Source organism: Miniopterus schreibersii (assembly GCF_964146895.1).
Source record: "Miniopterus schreibersii genome assembly, chromosome: 6".
In the NCBI taxonomy this organism is placed as follows: domain Eukaryota; kingdom Metazoa; phylum Chordata; class Mammalia; order Chiroptera; family Miniopteridae; genus Miniopterus; species Miniopterus schreibersii.
The window spans coordinates 45,184,410-45,205,064 of NC_138107.1; the positions used below are offsets into that span (position 1 = coordinate 45,184,410).

Below are 20,655 nucleotides of genomic sequence, written 5' to 3' on the forward strand. Positions count from 1 at the left end.
GGTGCAAAATATCAATAGTATTACTGCTGAGAAACCCTCCTTCACCACAAACAAGTATCTGTCAGTTTTATTTCTGAGTCCTGGTCATCTCTTTGTTAATAACCCCTCCGTAACTAAGCAAAATAAAAAGGATTGTGGCTAGATTTTTTTCCATATTTAAACAAAAATAGAAGATAACTTTGTTACAAAAATCAGTTTTATCTTCCATAAACTTAGTTTTTCTTCAAATTTCTCCAGCTAAAGCACTAGATGATTTGCTAAGAAATTAACCTCATTTGACATTTCTGTAAAAAAAAAAAAAAAGAAGTTTTGAAAAACCAAAACAAGTGCTATATAGATTCAAGCTGACGGGACTATGGTTATTACCACCATCCCTTCTCCCATCTCAATGTTTCTTAGTTCAAATGTCCAGCTATATGTAAGGTGCCTCCACTTATAAAGCCCATCATAACCTAAAACTCAAAATAAAAAAACAAACAAACCTGAACTTGTCATTCCTTCAAAAGGAGGAAGCTTGATGTTTCCGCTTTCCTCTGACGCTCACACTAAGTTAATTCCTGTCCATTGCTCTTTTGATGCTATTGTTACAGTAGCCCTGGGTCAAATGTTTATCACAGCTCATCTTATTTACTGTATGTACTATCTTCCTGTAATCATTTGCTTACTGATTCAACAAACATACTGAATACTTTTTACCTGACTCATATGAGAAGAATTACAGGCGTGATGGGAAGAAAGAAAGACACAGTCCCTGCCCTTGCAGACCTCCCAGTCTAGCAGAAGACAATAATTAAGCGAGCAGGCATGAACCAAACGTGTTAGGAAAGGGGCTCACTGTAGGAACACAGATAGGTGTCATCTCTTCTGCTATAACTGAAACCTACAGACTAAGATACTTTTTTTTTTTACAAAAGGGTGGAAAGAGATTATTCACAGGCAAAGAAAGCGCAAAGAGGAGAAAGATGGCACCCTTGAGGCGAGGCAGAGTGTCACTGTGGTGTAATGTAGGGCACAAGTGGAAGACAAGCAAGGGATGAAGCTCGAAAAGAAGGCAGGGTGCGGGTTAAGCTTTTACTTTATCTAAGAGAAACAGAAAACCACTATGAAGGATTTTAAGAAGGGAGTATTGTGGTAAGACTCACATTTGGAAAGGTCACTCTGGCTACAGTAAGTTAGCAGGAGGCAGCCACAAGGACAGAGAGAAGGGTGCGGCCCTGCTACCGGTGCAAGACGGGGGCCCGTAATGGGACACCCGAGTCTGTTCACAGAGCGGGACACTCAGTAGATCTTGGAGGAAGAACCAACAGATTTTCACTTGATAGCCTCCAGTCCCTACTCTCACACCTCCCAATTATCCAGCACACACCAGCAGGCTCAATTTTGAAATACTGTAAAAAATAAAAATGCAGTTTGACTTACAATAGCAAAGAGGGTCCTCGCAACATCCTGAGAGACAGGCAAAGGCAAGGAAAATTCCCTCACTTGACAGATGATGAAAGTGGAGGCTCAGAAAGATCAAGTAATTTACACCAACTTATGATGTGACCAGGTAGTAGAACCAGGTGGTGTGTTTCTCCTGGATCCAGACCTTTGCCAAAGTCCTGTGCTATGTGGTATGTATTATACACTCTGGCTCCTGATGACTGCCAAGTGTAATTTTCTAATCATTTCATAAATGTACATGTATATTCAGGGATCATTCCACATAGAAATGGAAATAAAAGCATAACCTCTGATTATACTGAATATAACTAAGTGAATAAATTTATAAATAGACATTCATATTAATATAAGTAATACAGGAAGAAGAGATCTAATAGCACTGTCCAGGCTAAAATTATGTTTCACATGGGTTAGTTGGCAGTATGATCAGAACATAAATATTTAATGAAATATGAAAATCAAATTTGCCTTCATGCAAGTTCACTTGAAACCCACATTAATTCCAGTGAAGTAAAAAAGTTGAATTGCCTCTTTCTCCAAAACATAATTTTTCTTTCCATTTAGCTGCATTTGACAAGTAATCCTATAAGGTGCTTTATATTTTCAGCTCTAAATTGGACTCCAAAAAATTATAATTAATCAGTTTGCTATCATGAAATATGAAGTCCTGAGTCACAGTTTAATAACTTAACTTCCGGGCAATATAGTTACTTTTGTTAGTGGATATAACTACCAGTTACTCATATATAAATTTATTTTGGATATGATAAATAACATTAAGTTTATATTTTTAAAAAGCTATAATATATAAGAATACTGATAAAAAGCGATTACTTTGGAAACACATGAAATGCGTTGAAAGAGGAAGCTAAGTGCTTTATACAGAAGATGACTGTGTAATTTATTATCCAAACCAGGACCCTTTCAAGAGTGAAAGGGGAGCTATTAATAATGACAACAGAATGAATGTCACCTTAGTCACTACAATGAAATAATAACAAAAGGAAATGGCTAAGAGGTCCCGAAATTACAACGATGAGCCCCTTAGTAAAATTAGCTTTCGTATACGGCTCTAATAACTAAATAACCTAGATATAACCAAAGTTCTAAAATTTGGAGATTTTTGAAATTTTACCAGCCAGCTCCTTTGCCAATGTTTTTAGAACTGAGTTAGAATCGCTATATTTCACAGTAACAACTTGCTTAAAACTGACTTTAAAACTGTAAGAACTTTTTGTCTTTGCTTGTTTTTAGCCTTCCTCCACATTAACTAGAGTGCCCTCGTTTAGTGCCAAGGACCTGGGTTCCTTGCCACAGTTACAAAACAGTCTCTAATATGTTTACAAAATCTTTTATTTTCATTGAACATTTTTCAATCTATAAGAACAATACCCTACTAGCTTTAAAAAACAAAGCATAAAACACCAACCAATTCAAACCCTATTATACCTCTCTGGATTCTTGCACTTCAGTTCTAAACAGTCACAGGACAAAGTAAATATTTTTGTAGTGGCCCAGAAAGATACTTCAACTCAAACTATTAAGGTGTGAGCTGTGCACAATAACCACTTACAACACACAACACAAAAGCAATATGCTACCACAAAAGCATTCCTGCAGGGAGACCAGGCATTTTAACCCATGTTTGTAAAGCACAGGAGCTATTAAAGAGTTGAAACAGAAACAGAATTTTTTTAAGAAGCCTGGAGAAAGAAATATCCATTAGTAAGCAGGATTCTCACTGGGATTGCATTTCTTGAATATTCTCCATCAAGGAGACGAGAATATCAGTTTTTACACTTTAGTCCAGGAAAGTGATAGTCTGAAATTAGAGCTGCTAAAAACAGGCAGGTACTGTGAAATTCAAGGAAATGCTGCATGGAGAAGCTAAAGGAACGGAGAAAGGGTAACATTCTCTTCATCCTTACAAAACTGCCACATTATCCCAAGTGAGGTAACAGGCAGAACCTCACAGCAGATTAAAAGAAATGTGAGGACAAATGTTTCATTCAGTAGGCCCTTCTATATAGCAGATAACTTTCCACCCGGTCAAGAAAAGCCTTGTCTTTTATTAACTCCATTTGAAGGTTTGCCTTACTATATAAAACCCCTCTTTTTTCACCTACTCATGAATGTATTGGCAAGTATCTCTACATCATTCATACTTATGAAATTCAACATGGCAGGTGGCCCTCTTTTTTCACTGTAACTATTAAAAGCTCTGCAGAAGGTAACTGCTTGCTTTCATTCGCTTTTTGTTTCAGTTACCATTAAGCAATTCCTCCTGAACATTTTCAGAAAAGCATCCTCTTTAAAAATGATAAAGTCCTCTTTAGGAAGAAATACGTAGTAGATTTTTCTGAAAAAATTTTATTGTTCTAGTCACAGGTATATTCATTTTAAAGGATCACATTTGCTATTTACTTTCAGTGCTCCGTGCAATCTGTCCTTGGCTACTGAATTATAAATTGAGAAAATAATAAGGTGATAAATTTTAAGTTAAAATGAAAATAAGCAATAGAAGCAAGCCATTATTTTAAGTTATTAGATAAGTAAGTGATGTCTATCTCATTTTTATAATTGGGAAACACAAGTAAGATCTAATGCATATGCCTTTAAAAGATCATATTGTGTTTTTACTACCCTCTCTGAAGCAAACTAAAGACTTCTAGTCTAGAAAATCCTTTGCATTTCAAAATATGTCCTTAAAAGCAGGGACCTTTCAGTTTGACTTACTCTGTAGGGCAGAGAAGCTGCCTCTTGTGGCACTGCAATTAACTCATGTATTTAGTAATTTTGACAACTGAAGAATAAATATTAGCAAATTAATCACAAATTAAATCAGAAAATAAAACGCTTAGAAATGTTATATCAAAGGTTGTGAAACCCAATGGGCTAATAAGTTAGGAGAAAAGATGATTAGATTCTGGAATTCTGTGGCAGATTACTCTTTTTTCTTACACCCTGTGATCCTCCCATCCTGTCTTCTGCCCCATCTTCGGAGAGAAAAATTGACAGCATCTCCATCTGTCAGCAAGCACAGCCATACCTAAGCCATCATCATCAATCAGAATTTTTTCATTTCCCAGGCACGAACTCTGGAACTTCCCACTGTGATCTCAGCCTTGGAACTCCTTCCTTTCCCACTTTCATCCTGCGTTTTTGCCCATCTCCTTCAAGGAGCCTAGATGATCATTTCCCCAGCCTTGCTTGCCAACACTGCTATAAACATGACCAAGAATTACGGAAAAAGGGTTTATCGTAAAGTCAACCATCCAAATTTTATCAATCAAATAATTTTAGAAAACTTTGAATACAAAAAGTCATTAACACTGGCCTCTCAAAACTCTGTCTCTCTTTATAAACCCTCCAGAGGGGAAAGAAAACACTTTGATGTGGACCATCCAAATAATTAGAGAAATTTATATCCACTCTTCTGACAACTTTAGTCATTCATCTCTTTTCTTCATGCCAACTGTCTATTTTCTTTCCAGCCATTTTCTCACTTTCCCAATAATTCCGTGGCTCACTTAAATTTGGTCTCTGCCCTCAGCACTGTTCCATGATGGGATGAGGTACTGCCGACCCTTATGGGGCTCCCTGGAAAGCTCTCACCAGGATTTAACTGAACTTGTCTCCACAGCTTTTCAACTACTGCTGTTTTCACAAGTATCTCTGACAAGGACCTAGCATACCCAAGTCACTCCCAGAGATATCCCTGACATTGCACACAGCCACGTTCATTTCGACGGAAAAGCCCAGGCTGCCTGGTTTTCTGACCTGACCAAGGATGAGACATCAGCAAAAGTGGGTATTTAAAATGATTTTTCCCTTATTTGTCCACTGCACCCAATCAAAGTCTTTATCCTATTTTAAGAGCCAGCATTAAGAATGCTCAATTTGACTGGCCCAATATTTGGTGGGAGAGTCTCATTCCCCACTGCCTTAAATCATTCAGGTAATTCATATCACCTCACACTTCTAACATATTTACCAAACACTTATTTTGTTTCTGGGAATGTCACTCAGTAATACATAGGCGTTATATAATTTAATATTGGATATCACTCAGACTCCTCAGATTCTATCATGATTCCCCAATTTAAGATGAGGAAACTGAGATTATGTGAGATGAAGTAATTTGTCCAAGGTCACAACTAGTAAGTAGTAGAATATGAATTTAGCTCCAAAACGTTTGCTCTTCACCACTAAAACATAATATCTTAGGTAATTATTTTTTGGTAAGAAATATACAAATAAAATATTCTGGATCTCTAAGGAGAGATTAGTATGACCGTGAAAATCAGAGAGGGCTACCTGGAAGAGTTAACACTTGAGTTTTTGATGGACACACAATATACGAATATTTTATGAGGATATGGAAGAAAAGAAGTGTCAGGATAGTAAAATAAGCACAATAAAAAATACTGAAACCAAAAAGTAAGAGCTACATTTAGAAACTATTGACAAACTAAGTTAGTTAGTTTGGCTGAAGTGGGTTTACAAAGGATAGTGGTAAAAGCTAAGGTCAAAAACTCTCCAGTCATGTTTCATCCTTAATATCTTGTTTTTTGAGGCATTAGTTTTATCTCCATAATATGTCTGTAACACATCCCTTCCATCCCTTTCTCAGTAACAGGGTCCTTATTCACAGTCTTTACCTTGAGTCACTCCAAAACATACTGCTGCTTTCAGTGTCTCTCACCTCTAATCCAGTCTTCAGCTTCCCTTAAAGTGATTACTACAGAACAGCTTTGATTATATGCACACCCCTCCCCCTTTAAAAATTCTTTTTTTGGTGTTCTGGTTTTCCCCCCAATTCACACCCATGTTTTATTATTATTTTTTTATTCAAATTTTATTTTTATTTAAATTTTAAAAAAATTCTTCTTATTGTTGAAAGTATTACAGATGTCCCCTCTTTCCCCCCCACTGACACCCTCCACCCCGCTCCTGCCTCTCCTCAGGCCTTCGCAGCACCTTTACAAATTCTTGATGATTTCTTCATAACTACAAAAGGTAGTATAAATTCCTTAATACTGTAACATAGAAAGCTCTCCGCCCAAGATTTAATCCAACTTCTCTTCCATTTTCCTAGCTTTATGACTATTTAATCCTTTGCACACACATCCCAGCTATCTGATCACCAAGTATGACCTGCAATTTCATGCATGCCCCACCATTAGTCCTAAAGTTCACCGGGCCTGGGGGTGCCTCTGTATGATTTCACATCTGTCTATTAAAACTCAAGTACGTATCATCTCCTATAAACCTTTATTTTTTCTGCAGTTGAAATGTCTGCTCATTTAATTAGAATATATACAGAATTTACCACTTTCTGACTTTCATTGTAACTAGTTATTTAAACATTTATACTTTGATGAACATACAGTCTATCTAAAAGTGTACAGAACAGATGCTCTGTACAGTTTTGTTTTTCCAGCTAATGGATGGGGAGATAAATTTGGGCGAACAATGTCAGCAGGAGCAGAAGTTCTCCTGATGCAACCCTTACAGTGGGCGACAGCAGTTGTGATGGGAAAACACAAGCCGTGGGGCAGCCTTTTCCATCTTCTCTACTAATCACAAATTCCCCAGTGCTGCAGAAGCATCGAAGATCAAAATCCTCCGATGTTATCTATCACCTGAGCGCATCTACGTAGAGAAGGCTGATCTACCAAAATTATACAGGACGAAGCAGGGCTAAAGGCTGCACATTTATATATCTTTTAAAAAACTCATAAATTATACTTCATCATATGATTCACAGATGATTGATCTCCTTAAAATACTCTTTGTAGTCTCTTATGAAAACAAGTGTTAATTCCTTAAAACAAACTTACTGAAAGTTAGGCACAGAAGCTAAAAACTGTTTTTATTGGAACTAAGAAACACAGAGATTTTGACTATGTCATTATCAGACAATGAAAAATTAGTTCCTTAACAAATACAAATGCATGTGTAATATACATAATATGGCAAGATTCAATATGCCATTAAAAATGATCATTACAATATAACTACTTCCTTTTAGTAGTTAACTTTATAATTAATTTGGTTTTCTTTCTGGAATTAATATGCAATTATATACCAATTTCTTCCTCCAACAAAAAGATACTTACATTTGGGGAAGTCATATGTAAAACCTATTCGAATTCATGCTACTCATTTAGAGCTTATTCTATAAGCAACACCCATTGCCACAAACAATGCAATGGACCAAATGTGTAATAGCTTATTAGTAACAGCTACAACTCACGGACTAGTAACCTATAAGAATATAAAATGTATATGTGTGGGTGCACACATATAGTTTTATGTATTTTACATATTATAGTGTGTTCACATAATCTATTTCTCTGTCATCCAGCAGTCAGAAAAAATCATAAATGTTAGATACTACGTAACATTTATGGGACTTAATAAATGTTAAGTTTAAACCCCACAAAGTCCCTGTTTAGCCTCTACATTTATGGTGATACGTTTACTAAATTGGTCTAGATCGTGTGTTTGTATTAATACTAAAATATTACTGAAAATTAGAAACACTGTATGGAATACCACTTGAGTGGAACTACTAGAGTGGTATTCCATATTTTTAAACAACCACCAAAAACGTACTTGCATCCCACATGTTAATGAGGGTAAAAACCAAGGCAAGGATGGGTTAATTTTGTCATGTTCTATCCATATCCCTTTGGTTGCTTTGTGAAATTATAGATAGATTAGATAGGTATGTTTGTACCCACAAACACATATACATATGTATAGTATGTAGTAATACATGATCTCTGCACAAAACATAAAGTAGATAGAATAATCCAAAGAAAAAGAAATATAACCTATATCCCACTGGCCAGAGAGGAACCGCATTAAGAATTTTATGGCTATTTTCCCAGTCTTTTACTAAAAGTGACATCACACCTCTGTGTGCACAGCTTTTTACTTGGCCTAATATTGTTAACAATTTCCCATGTAAACAATTATTATTTAATGATATGATTTGACAGCCTATATGAGATTTCATTTGGTGCTTATTTTATAATAGTTTGAATCCCCTATTCTCAGACACTTAGGTTGGTAGGCCCTTTTTCAGAGTCAAAGATCTTTTTCTTGCCCTGAAAGAAAATCCATATTATCATCATCATCATCAAAAATTGCATGTTGGTACTTAACTGCTAACTAGCAGTTAATTGAACACTGAATAAGAACTGTGACTTTTGTGTTGGGCTGTATAGAAGTTAATTAAATAACTACACTTATATGTTTAAGCCTTTCTCTTCTATTTACTAAGTAGCTAGGGAGCCAGGTAGGGTGCTATTTTTAATGGATATGAAGAAGCGCCATCATTCTGTAGTAACCTATAATCTAATGGGGGCAAACTACAATAAAGCTGATGCAGACTGGAAACGTGTCTGGTCCCATGGATGTGAAATTGTGGGGGAGAGGACAGTAAGAGGAGTGGAGGATGATAAGATTAGAAAAGCCTCCCCCAAAGAGATGGCAAAATAGGCAGAAAATTACAATATCTGGAGATCACAAGGGGAAAGAAAGCATTTTGGATTCCTCAAATTATTCAGTATAGTTAAGCAATGCATATTAAAATAAACAGAGGCAAGTAAAAAAGGATTTTGAATAACATGGTAAGAACTGTCTTGGCAACTACTTGAGTAAATATGTTTAAAGAAAGTCGTGACATGATTGAATTTGCATTTAAAAGAAGTTACTGTGGAGGGGAAGTAGAGAAAAATATTGAAAGGGAGTAAGAATAAAAACAAACAAAAAATTAGGAGGCTACTGATATTCTCTAAGGAAGATAAGACAAGGGCTTAAACTTAGATAGTGACAGTAGAATGGGAAAAAAGTGCATTGGATAGACTGAAGACACTTTATGAAGGGAGAATTAATAAGGCTTCTGGATCATTTCCAGCCTCTCTTACCAAAATAGAAATACAGTGAGCAATTTTTAGAATAACAATTGTAGTTAACATCTATCGGTCATTTACCATGTGTTAGTACTAAATGTTTGGCAAGCATCATCTCATTTTTATGCATATTTATCTTGCACTGTACATGTGCAAGTGCTGTATGTATTTTAGATCATTTGGTCCATATACGATCTCTTGAAATAGATATATTAATATTTCCCATTTGAATTCAGGAGACCAAGGACTTGAGGGAGTAAACAGATTGCCCATTCACACAGCTACGTGGTGACAGATTCTGAACTTGAACCTCTTTGTATCTCTAGACCAAAGAGAAATATTTTAACCATTATCTAATTACATTAATTGGGTTATGTTCCCAATATGAAAGATGTCTCAAAAAGCCTCCTGAAAATGAAATACTTATTCACTCATTATGAAGTCTTCATAACAATAAAGATGCATTAAATTTCTCTTCAAAGGCAAAAAAAAAAAAAGTAAAAAAATAATAGAACAAAGACTGAAAGATCTGGGCTTGAATTTCAGTCTTAAAAATTATGACATTAAAGTATATAATTAATATTCAATTTCATTCTTCTTTAAGTAGAAATCATTCTTCTTTAACTAGAAACTCACTTTAAAAATTATTTTATTAGAATTTGTGAGTCCATAGCACTATTAAAAAAAAAAAATCACAACTAGGAAGAAAAAAAACTCTTTCTTACAGAATAAAACAAACTATGAAATATAGAAGGAATAAGAAAATTAGAAAATCAACATTTTGCAAGTATCAATGTAATAAATGATTTCACCTGCTATTATCAATGAATAAAACAAGGGTTAAAGACTGTCAAAGAATTGGAAAGTTATAGTGTTTTTAAGTATCAACTACAAAGGGAAAACAGTAAACGCACAATAACATAACCTTAACCAAGTCACCAAACTTAGGGGACAAGCTGACATGATGTGATACAATCGGAAGTAAAACACATCCACTATGCTGTATCTCTGCCAAAAAATTTAACTTGAATCTAATAACAAGGAGACAGCCAGGCTAATCTACAGCGTGGCATTATTCTAAGAAGTAACTGATCTACAATCTTAAAAAAAGGTGTGAGACAAAAATTGAGGGAATGTTCTAGATTAAAAGGGAAGAAAGCAAATATAATAACAAAACAATTATGAGATCTTTAATTGTATCATGAATTGGAAAAAAAACCCAACAACTGTAAGAGACAGCTTGAGGTAAATGGGAAATAAACATACAAATACTTTAGTAGGTAAACCTTTAAATAAATATTAAAGTTCTTGCATTTGAAATATATTATGTTTATGTAGAAGAATGTCTTTCTTTTGGGAAAAATGCTAGAGTATTTAGGAGTTAAATGTAATTACATCAGCAACTTACTTTTAAATGGCTCAGCCAGGAAAAAAAAAATTATATATGTAAATATGTGCTATATAAGTATATAATACACACACACAAGGGTGAGAAAGGGAAGCAAATAAAAATGTGGCAATATTTTAAAAATTGGAGAGTCTGAACATTAAGAGTATTCATTAGGCTCTTGTTTGTACTTTCCTGTTGGTTAGACATTTTAAAAGGGAAAAAAAATATAAGGTGGAAATTAATTTCTCAAATGGAGTTAAATATTTACTGCTTGACTGTTAGCATTATTAATTTTAAGTGTTTTTGGCAATCCATAAACTCATATAAATTTATCTCTCCCTAACACATTTATCATAGTAATCTATAAACAAAAAGCACTCAAGAAGTGTTGGTTGAACTAAACTGAATTGTTTTTATATTCCAAGCATCTTTTCCCAATAGCGTTTTTAGTACTGAATTATTGTTAAACCCAGTATTTTTTTTGTTTGATCTTCTACTCTCCATGCAGCACTGAAGAATCTCTAAGCCCGCTATATATTATATTCCTGTCAGTGTCATCACTGTTTCTCAGTAAAATGCATTAAATTTTGGCAGTAATTTAAATTGTCAACAAATATTTAAATCTAGCCTAACAGTACATGTAGCCTGATATGAGTACACTGTAATGAGAATAATCCGTCTGGAATTTTATACCTAGTACTAACCCTCGAGAGGTTCACAGAGATTCCAAAACAAGCATCTCTTCCTTGAGGGCAAGAAAGATCATTACAGGTATAAGAACATGAATGGAAACTTCAATGTCATCTTCACTTGAAAAACTACTAATGTGATACCACTGTCCAAGAAATAAACAAAAACATGTCAACTTTTATACCTTGGTAGAGCAGAACAGAGGAGGGACTAAGGGAAATAGCATGAATAGGCAGAACTGAAGGAACCAGTTCCTCAGTGGTAAAGAAAAAGATCCAGATAAGAAAGGATTTACTGCAAAGCCTGTGGACCTGAGATAACTGTCTATATATTTATGAATATGTCTATATAGTTATGAACAATATATATTTACAAATATAAATATATAACAGAAGGAAAGGTTGAAAGGAGGGGAGGGAGAAATGGAGAAAGCTGGTTAGTTAGTTATTTAACTAGCTAAAAGAGCAACAGAATAAAACAATCCACTATTCTAATCTATTTCTTCTTCATTTAACTTCCAGCTAATTAAAAATAGAATAAAAGTTAAACTCCTCATGGTTTAGGAGATAGAAAAACCTAAAACTAAAATCCCAAGATCTGAATTGCGATTCGATTTAAACCCATTATAATGATTATACTTTGGAGCATCAGGCAGCATTAGACAATTTCCTTCAATATAAAATGACACCAAATTTTTTCAGAATTCTACGTTACAATTCAAATTTTTAAAAAGTATATAGTAGTGTCCCACTCAACAGAAAAAACAATTTTTACACCCAAATCCTTCCTTCTCAGGGTTCTTTTAAACTGTCAAAAAAGCCACAGCTATGCTGACAAAGCAGTGCAGAGTAAACTGCAATCTACATACAACTTCAGAGACCTGCAGGTGGAGAAAGTAAAAATCACCCCCTTTTCTTGACCTCAAACATGGGCCAAGCTTTGCCAGAAATCCTTGATCCCTATAGCACAGTAAGAATCAGAAGTAAAATCAACCATGCCCTCAAAGGGATGGTTACCTTTTCAGTTGTCCTGTGAAATGTCAGACCAAGTATTGGAGCTGCCGGTTTATTTATTCCTCCAGATTGAAACAAAGGAAAACGCAACTCCCATGGCTCTCAGAGATGTCACTACTCACCTGATAGTTCTCCAGCTGACTACACTACAAATAACCTGTCCCACTTTTGTTTTTTTTTACTTTTTAACAGGAAAAACAGAAAGCATTTAAAATTGAATACTACCCATTTACCAGGTTTTTCCATAAATTGCTTCAACATACAAAAGTAACACTTAGTATATTTTAATACAGTATATAAAATCACTACCAAGGAAAAGCTTTTCTTCAGGTGGGGAGAGTTGAATGCAAAGTAATTTCTTTCATATTTAAAAATATAAGTATGTTAAGCTCTCCTTTACCCAATAATGCACAATTTGTTATTTTTAAAAATGTGTACTTTGATATCATACATTTCCCATGTAAGGTCTTAAAAATAAAAAATACAATAAAATATAAAATTAAGAATTAATTTTTACCTGAAATATGTTTCAATTTTTCCTTGAAAATGAATAGAAGCAAATTTTTTATTGGGAATAACTGTTTAACATTTATATAAACTTATTTATTGAATAATTTGTAGCAACCTCTTCCTTTACAGATCACAAAACTAGTACTAGTCAGGGCAAAATATCTCATTTCATTTAATAATATATGGCAATAATAACAATCAACTCTGGGAAAGGATGCACTGATTCTACAGCCTGAATGACTTTAAAGATCTTTGAAACTCATTTTAAGACTTGTTCTAGCAAATCATAATTCATACTGAAGTGGCATGATTTCCTCAGGCATCTTTAATAACCCTCTATTGGCATCTTTTCTCAAGTCACAGCCCTCAACAATTGGCTTTCTGACAGGACTCTAGGAATCCCAATTATTTCAGGCATTGTTTAGCTCCTAAAAATCTGAAATATAATCAGTATTGTATGTAAATACTGCACCTACTATAATGTTGAGTAATGTTGCTCAATTAATGATTGTTATATTAGTACATGAGTAATGTTTAGTACCTTCTTAGTCTCAAAGAAGTTTCCAATCCAAATAATGTCTCTAAGAATAAGCTGAGAAATCCTGTGAGATGACACCACTAGTTCAAATTATTCAACAAGGAATAATTTTAGAAAGTTACCGGAGGCCTTTATGACACCACAATACACTGATTCACATATTTTAAAAACCCTATACTGGGCTACAGGGCTTAACTGGACTGAAGTTCTAAGGGCAAAGGGGCTGAGCCTTAACAGCAGCATGAAATGACACTCCAGTTTCTAAACTTTAGTGTTACTAATCTAATCTGACTCCTGCAGATCATAAAGTACAATTGGCCTTTTCAATTTAGATTCAAACACCTGGCTAAATCCATTAACCACTGATTCCATGAAGCAAAATCTATGGCCTTTCAAGCAATTATTCCTTATTTTATTCTACTATGGAAACTATTTGAATCATATTTCTGAAGAAATCCGAAAAATCTATGACAACGTAATATAAAAAATTTAAGCAAAATTATATTTGTACTCCAGACAACTTTTTACAAATGTTTATAGAGAGAGCTACTATACTATGTAGATCATTTAGAAAAGCCATCGCCTGGAGGCTGCTATCGTTTCTGGAGCAGTTTGTGTGCATTTGTGTCCACTGAATTTATCTGCAGGAGTCACTGCACAAAATAATGCAATTCAAGATATTTGAATATCAGCTTAATTTAGTCCATCCCCTTCCCCACCATCACCACCACCACAAACAACAACTTAACTTACAAAATTACTCTTTGTTTTGAAAATAATTGATGTCTGTAAGTGTATACAATTCATAAACAAAGCTACAACTCTAATACTTGCATTTTATATGTACGTCATTTTCAAATCCTGCAGTATATAATTGATGAGACAGAGAGAGAGATGTCAGAACTCAGTGAAGTTACTATCAACAAGGATAATTTCTCTCTGGTCTCTGAGCATCATTTTGCTTAAAAGGGTGCTTAGATTCAGGCAGATATGAGGGAAAACATAAGAACTGACTAAACACATGTTTAGTGTCTTTGTATGATTAGGTTCTGGAACACTGCCAGGAGAAAACTTTGTGTATGATCTCATCTGATTTTAGTTACTTGTAAAAAAATAAGAAGAATACATCTTCCTGATCAAATGCTGTCTTTTCAAGTTTGGTGGAACAAAAAACATGTCTCCTCCTTTAATAAGTACAAATAAACAAGACTGATGAGGTGACCAAAAATCAATACACAGATTCCAAAAGTTTTACAACTGTTTATTTTCAGTTCAAACATGATTGATGTCAATTAGATGCAGATTCATCCTGGAGACTCTCATAAAATCCACCATGTCAGATTGCCACCTTCCACGGAACTCTGAAAATTCAACACTATGCTTTCATGTGTTTTTCCCCTAAACCCTAAATTCTACACATTCTTTAAAATGGTTGTTTTAATTTATCACAAGTATTCTATTTTTGTCTTTGGTAATGTTTTAGTTGCAGTGTACATAACTACTTAATATTGTTGATAAAATGGACATTTATGACCACTGGAACAGTTTAATTCATTTTCGCAAGAATTTTTTTAAAGTACTATGGAAAAATCCTTCAGAGCAAGAATATATGCACAATATACAATTTAAAATATAGCCCTCAGTAAGAAAAATATAGGAAAATATTGCTTTATAGACTAAGTCTGCTAGGTTGTAATAGACATTACTAACTAAAAATAATAATTTTAAGACAATGCTTTAAAATGATAAACCCTTTCTGACGTGCTCTCTAATGAGAGCGCTCCACTTTTTATAATCATAAAGAAATATATTCTGCTTCATTATGTTTTGAATGTGAACTAGTAACTCAGAATTTTGTGGAAATTTATATATTTTATTAGTGAAAAACTGAATCTTCTCTTCTGTGACTGGACACTGTTATAGAAACTTAAGGAAGCCAAATAAAAGCTTGCTCTACAGCCCACTCAAGCTCTGCATGTGAAAACATCTTGACGTGTAAATGAAAATAACACAAAGTTAAATTGGTGTCAAAAGGGAAGATCTGTGGCTATTGTGAAAATCAGGTAAAACTATGGAGTGGCTAAAAAGATGTATTTGCTTACTTGACCAACAAAAACAAACACACACACACACACACACACATACAAACACACTCAGTCCATCATTCACTTTTTGAAGTGTCAGATAACATTATTTCTCAAATGACACACAGGGCTTCCTTTGCTATGCATAAGGTCAGTGAATATTAGCTTCATTTACACTTGGCTGAGAATCGGCTGGTGTCAACAGGAAAGGCTTAGTTCCTCCACGGGACAGGGTTGGAATCGGGATCTGACAGAAAGCTGCCACTGAGGAAGATGGATGATCTCCTTCGCTGACCCTGCTCCCCTAAAGTGTCGTAGTTTGGGTCTCTCCATCTCTACAACAAAAGACCCTCCCTGAGCTTCCCAGCAGCCTTCAGCTTTATTGGCGCTAACAGGTCCAGACATTTTCATCGATTTGATTCCCTACCTTTTAAACACAAGAGCTTGCCCTCTTTGGCTAGCTAAACCCTGGCACAGATGTCTTTTTTTGTAATTACGTCTCTGCTGTCTATTGGAAAGGATGCAAGCAGACAGGCAAACATCATGTCAGCACAGAAAATGCTCAACTATTTATCTCAGTTTCCCAATGTCATTCTTTTGTAGAAATTAACTCTGAGATAATCTCAAGGTATACTTCTGAATGGCAAAATCAACATCTCATGTCTATGTGATGACTAGCATGTAAAATGTTTTGCACAAATATTCAGCAGGTAGGGAAAAAAGTCCTTCTGAGTCATTTTATATAAGCAGTATTGACAACCATATTTTAAAATGAATGTACCTGAAAATATTCTATATAATTTTCAGAACTGTATTTTGCTTTCCATTTTTAGTGGCTAAACTCTGAAATATGGCCTTCCTTGACTAAAAAATACATAAAAATATTTATTATCTAATAAAGATGCTGCAATGATATAATAAATTACATGTTGCTTTGAGATGCCGACTATGAGCTATTTTAATATGTTGGAGGTTTGTTATTGATTTTGAATAATGTGAGAGAAATTACATAACCTCAAATTCAAATGTTCTAAAATGCATATGCAAACAAGATAAAAAGTTCTTACAAATTGCTTTTTAAAAAATAAACATTTTGAGTACATATGGATTTATAACTGTGAAGCTCTAAAATATGAGTACAAAAAAGAGAACTGAAAATAAAAATTTCACAAAAATGAAGACAAGTATTGCAACAATTATAATTCAAGTTAAACCTTTCATTAAATTGCAGACAAAATATAATCATTTCCCTCCACTTTTAAATAAAAACTATTAACACTATATTAAATGATTCTGAAATTCTGTGTATTATTTTCAAGTGCTAATGCTTTCATTCAAATTGAGAAAATTAACAAATTACAGTTGAAAATAACAATTAAAATTTCTGCAAAGATTTTGATATATTATTAATGACTATCATTAAAAGAAATACACTTCTTATGGTTGAGGAATCCATCAAAAATATACAATGCTGATAGTCATTCAAGGAGAAATTCAAGAACACAGTTCACTATTATCTTAAATATCATATAGACTATACACCTCAATGACTCTTAACTTTTATTTTCTCAAGTAAATAGTATTTCTCTAAGAAAAATTCCAATAATTTCAAGTATGTATCTGCAAAGCAACTGTCAATTTTTATTCTATTTTATTTACTTATCTCTCTGTAAGACAATAAACAAAATCAAATTGTGAGCTAGAGCACCAGGACCTGATTTTTTAAAAAAATCAAATCAGTTATTACTCTTATTTGATAATTATGCTAAAAATCTAAAATTAATCTTAAAAGTCAAATGAATTCTTGGTACTATGCAATGTTTAAAAAAAAAAAGCAACAAGATTATTCATGCTCAGTCAAGTCCAGGATGATTTTATATGTTCAACTGACCTAAGCAGTCTGCCTCTGTAGATTCTCAGGATCTGTCCATCAATCAGCGTCCGCATTCTATCAGACTCAACTCTGACTCAAGTGACGGGCAGTTAGCTATTGACATTAGTGAATAATAATCATGCCGTCTTGGTTTATATGAATAAAATGTATATTATTTTCAGTGTAGATTAGTCTATATGTAGAAGCAGACTAGGTTTTTTGTTTGTTGTGTGTGTGTGTTTTCATCTCGTACATTAGGAAATGGTAAAAAGAAAAAAAAAAGTGGCTGCAATAAAAGATGTGCTCAATGTGAACTCTGTATACATTAGTGCTTTGTTTTTCTCCAACTCAACCTTGTCTCAGCTGGTATCATATAAGCTTAAATGGGCTGTATTCACAGGCTCCTGAATATTTATGCTGTCTTTTACATACCTAACACGTACTTTGTTGTCTCTGCAATAGAGTATATAATGACAGAAAATCCTTAAAAAACTAAAGATCAGAAGTTGTGTCAGTCTTCTAACCTTGTGCCTCTTTCATATTCACCCTTAATCTGCCTTCCTGGAGGAAAAACTATTTAAACTATTAGTACACTCTCCTTTGTTGTTCAGTCGCCATCTCTCTCTGATTTAAACACACAATAACAGAAATTGTTACATACAGCTTTTTGAAAAAATAATGATTAAGAACTTTGATTAGGCATTCGTATACATACCTTGACTGAGTTTCTTTATGGTATTGCCTGCTAGAGGTAATTCTAAAATTATATAGTCACAGTCCAAACATTACAAAAGAGACTATAGTCAAAGTGTGGATTTTTTTCCTAGCCCAATAAAAACAAGCTAAAATTCAAGTTATGCAAGTTCTGCCATATATTATGATGAGTGATTTTCATTTTTAAATTTACCATTTTACCTTTCCATTATGAAACTCTCTTCTCAGTTTAATATTAAAAGTTTAATTTTATAAATTTTTGTAAATAATGAACTATCAATGATTTGAAGAGGCAAAAACTAGATTTTTTTGTTATACCTAATTAAGAATTTTAACAGAAACATAAAAAGATGGATTATAGTTCAAAACAGAAAGATTTGCCAGGATTAGATAAAAAATTCACAGTGATAATTAGTAATAGTTATTAACAAGATTCAATATTTTTCTTAATTTACTAATTTGTACAACACTGAATTATAATATGTAAAATCACTGCCATGTAAAGAAGGCAAAAAAGCTATATATTTTTATTTCAGTAGAGACACAGAGCAGAGAAGGAAGATGTACTTTCACTATTTTAATCCACTTAATCGTTGGGAAGGTATATTCTAAAAAGTTTTAAATCGGGGAGAATGCAGAATTTTCTGAAAGGTAAATGAAAAGCTACTGCCAAAGCCTATGAAACTATAGGAAAAGATGCAGAAAGAAAAGAAAGCAGAGGGAGCAGTGATGGCAAAGAGCATCCACTTTACCACGTTGAAAGATAAACTACATTAGAAAGAAGGATGACTGACAACACGCACAGTGATGGCCTGGTGAATAATTCTGAAAATCAATGAGACTGCTGTTTGAATTTGAAGTGAGAGCAAGGTTGTCTTATTGGGAAAATTTACAAAGGGGAAAAGGATCCAGCCATTATATTCAGCCTCGAAAAACACAGCGCTCTCATACATCACCTTTGTGCCGAATAAACATCAGACACAGGAAGAGCATGGCTGAAGCAGCAAACTTAGAAAGCTCCTCTCAGGTTTCTTTCGCAAACTAAAATACTGTCTCATCATCATAAACCTGGAGCCGTACGTATTCCCAGCTCCAGCTCATAGCCTGAATGTCTAAGCTTAGCCTGTGTTAATTTTAAAGCTCAGTTTTGAAGGAAACATTTTGCAGGAGCAAAGAATGAGGGGCAGGTTTCTCGGAGGAGATCCAGTCAGAAACCACAGGCTAAACAGCAGTTTCTGCTCCCTCTGAAATTCTAGGCTTCTGATGTCAGAGGTGGCCACTGTTCTCATTTTAAACACTTATATACAACTGTCACAATATCCAAAATGTGCTAATTGCTAAACTTCACCTTCTTATGATCTTGTAAAATATCTCAAGAATTGAAAAAATAATAATGATAATCTATTTTAAAGTTAAGCAAAATTTATAAATTGTCTTGCTTTCTGAAAGAAAACTTCAAGGCATTGCTAAGGAAGCTTTATTTTATTTTTTATTTTTAAAATATACAATAATCCAAGAATATCCTATATGAGTTTTCAGCCTCTTTGTAAATGTCAATTGAATTTTCCAGAGAAAATATTTTTTTAACTATTCAGCACTTAAAAATTAAAAGATTAGTATATAACAATTTAGAAGTCCAAAAATGGATCAAGTACAAAAAGATAATTTTTTTGTTACATTTTGTTAACGTTTGTTTTTCCTCTAGTATGGGGTAGAGGCTGGCAGTGTGAGTGTGTGTGTACATGTGTGTGTGTGTACATATGTGTATATGTATTATATGCATTATGTTGAAGTGGAAAAAAACTGGAAAGAGTAAGTTCTGATTTTACTTTAGAATCTGTCATGAATGTCCTGTTAGAACTATAAACGAGGTCTTCAGCTGTCCCATTTCTTAAAAAAAAAAAAAAGACCAAAATCCCCCTCTAACTATTGCAATCTTTGAGTGACACTCAAACTCTGAGAATTTATTATTCTAATTTTCTTGGAAGAAATTATAACTTCAAGGAGTGCAAGAATGTCCACAGAACAGTTGTGTTATAATAAATGTGTTTCAGAGGGTAAATCAATTAAGATTATTTATTTAATCCATCTACTTGTTTAAATTAATGTCATTAATTAATGTGATTAGGTAAGTTAATGCCATTAGGTGTCATTGTCTACATGGGAACTAGTTTAGATAATGACAGTAAACTACTATTAAAACAAAGATAAAACATAAATCATTTGAAAATATATAGTATAGTGAACTTACTGATTTTAAATTTCTTTTTCTCAGAATAAATTTTCATTATATCTAATGATGCATTAGATATATTTTATCCCCTACTCCTATGCCCCTCTCTTACTCTAGTCTTTTAGAAAGAGTGCTCTTCTTTAAAAGTAGAGTAGGCAACATTAACATAATAGATTGTTGACCGATTTTAACAAATAATGAATGAAAGATGTAGATAATAATTACATCTGATCAATATTATA

At 33.8% G+C, this 20,655-nt stretch overlaps 1 protein-coding gene across 8 annotated transcripts in view; it reads right to left on the reverse strand.

The window, feature by feature from the left end:
* The window catches only part of EPHA7 (EPH receptor A7), a 157,457-nt gene that overhangs the window by 119,046 nt on the left and 17,756 nt on the right, over window positions 1-20,655 (reverse strand). The window lies entirely within an intron of this gene.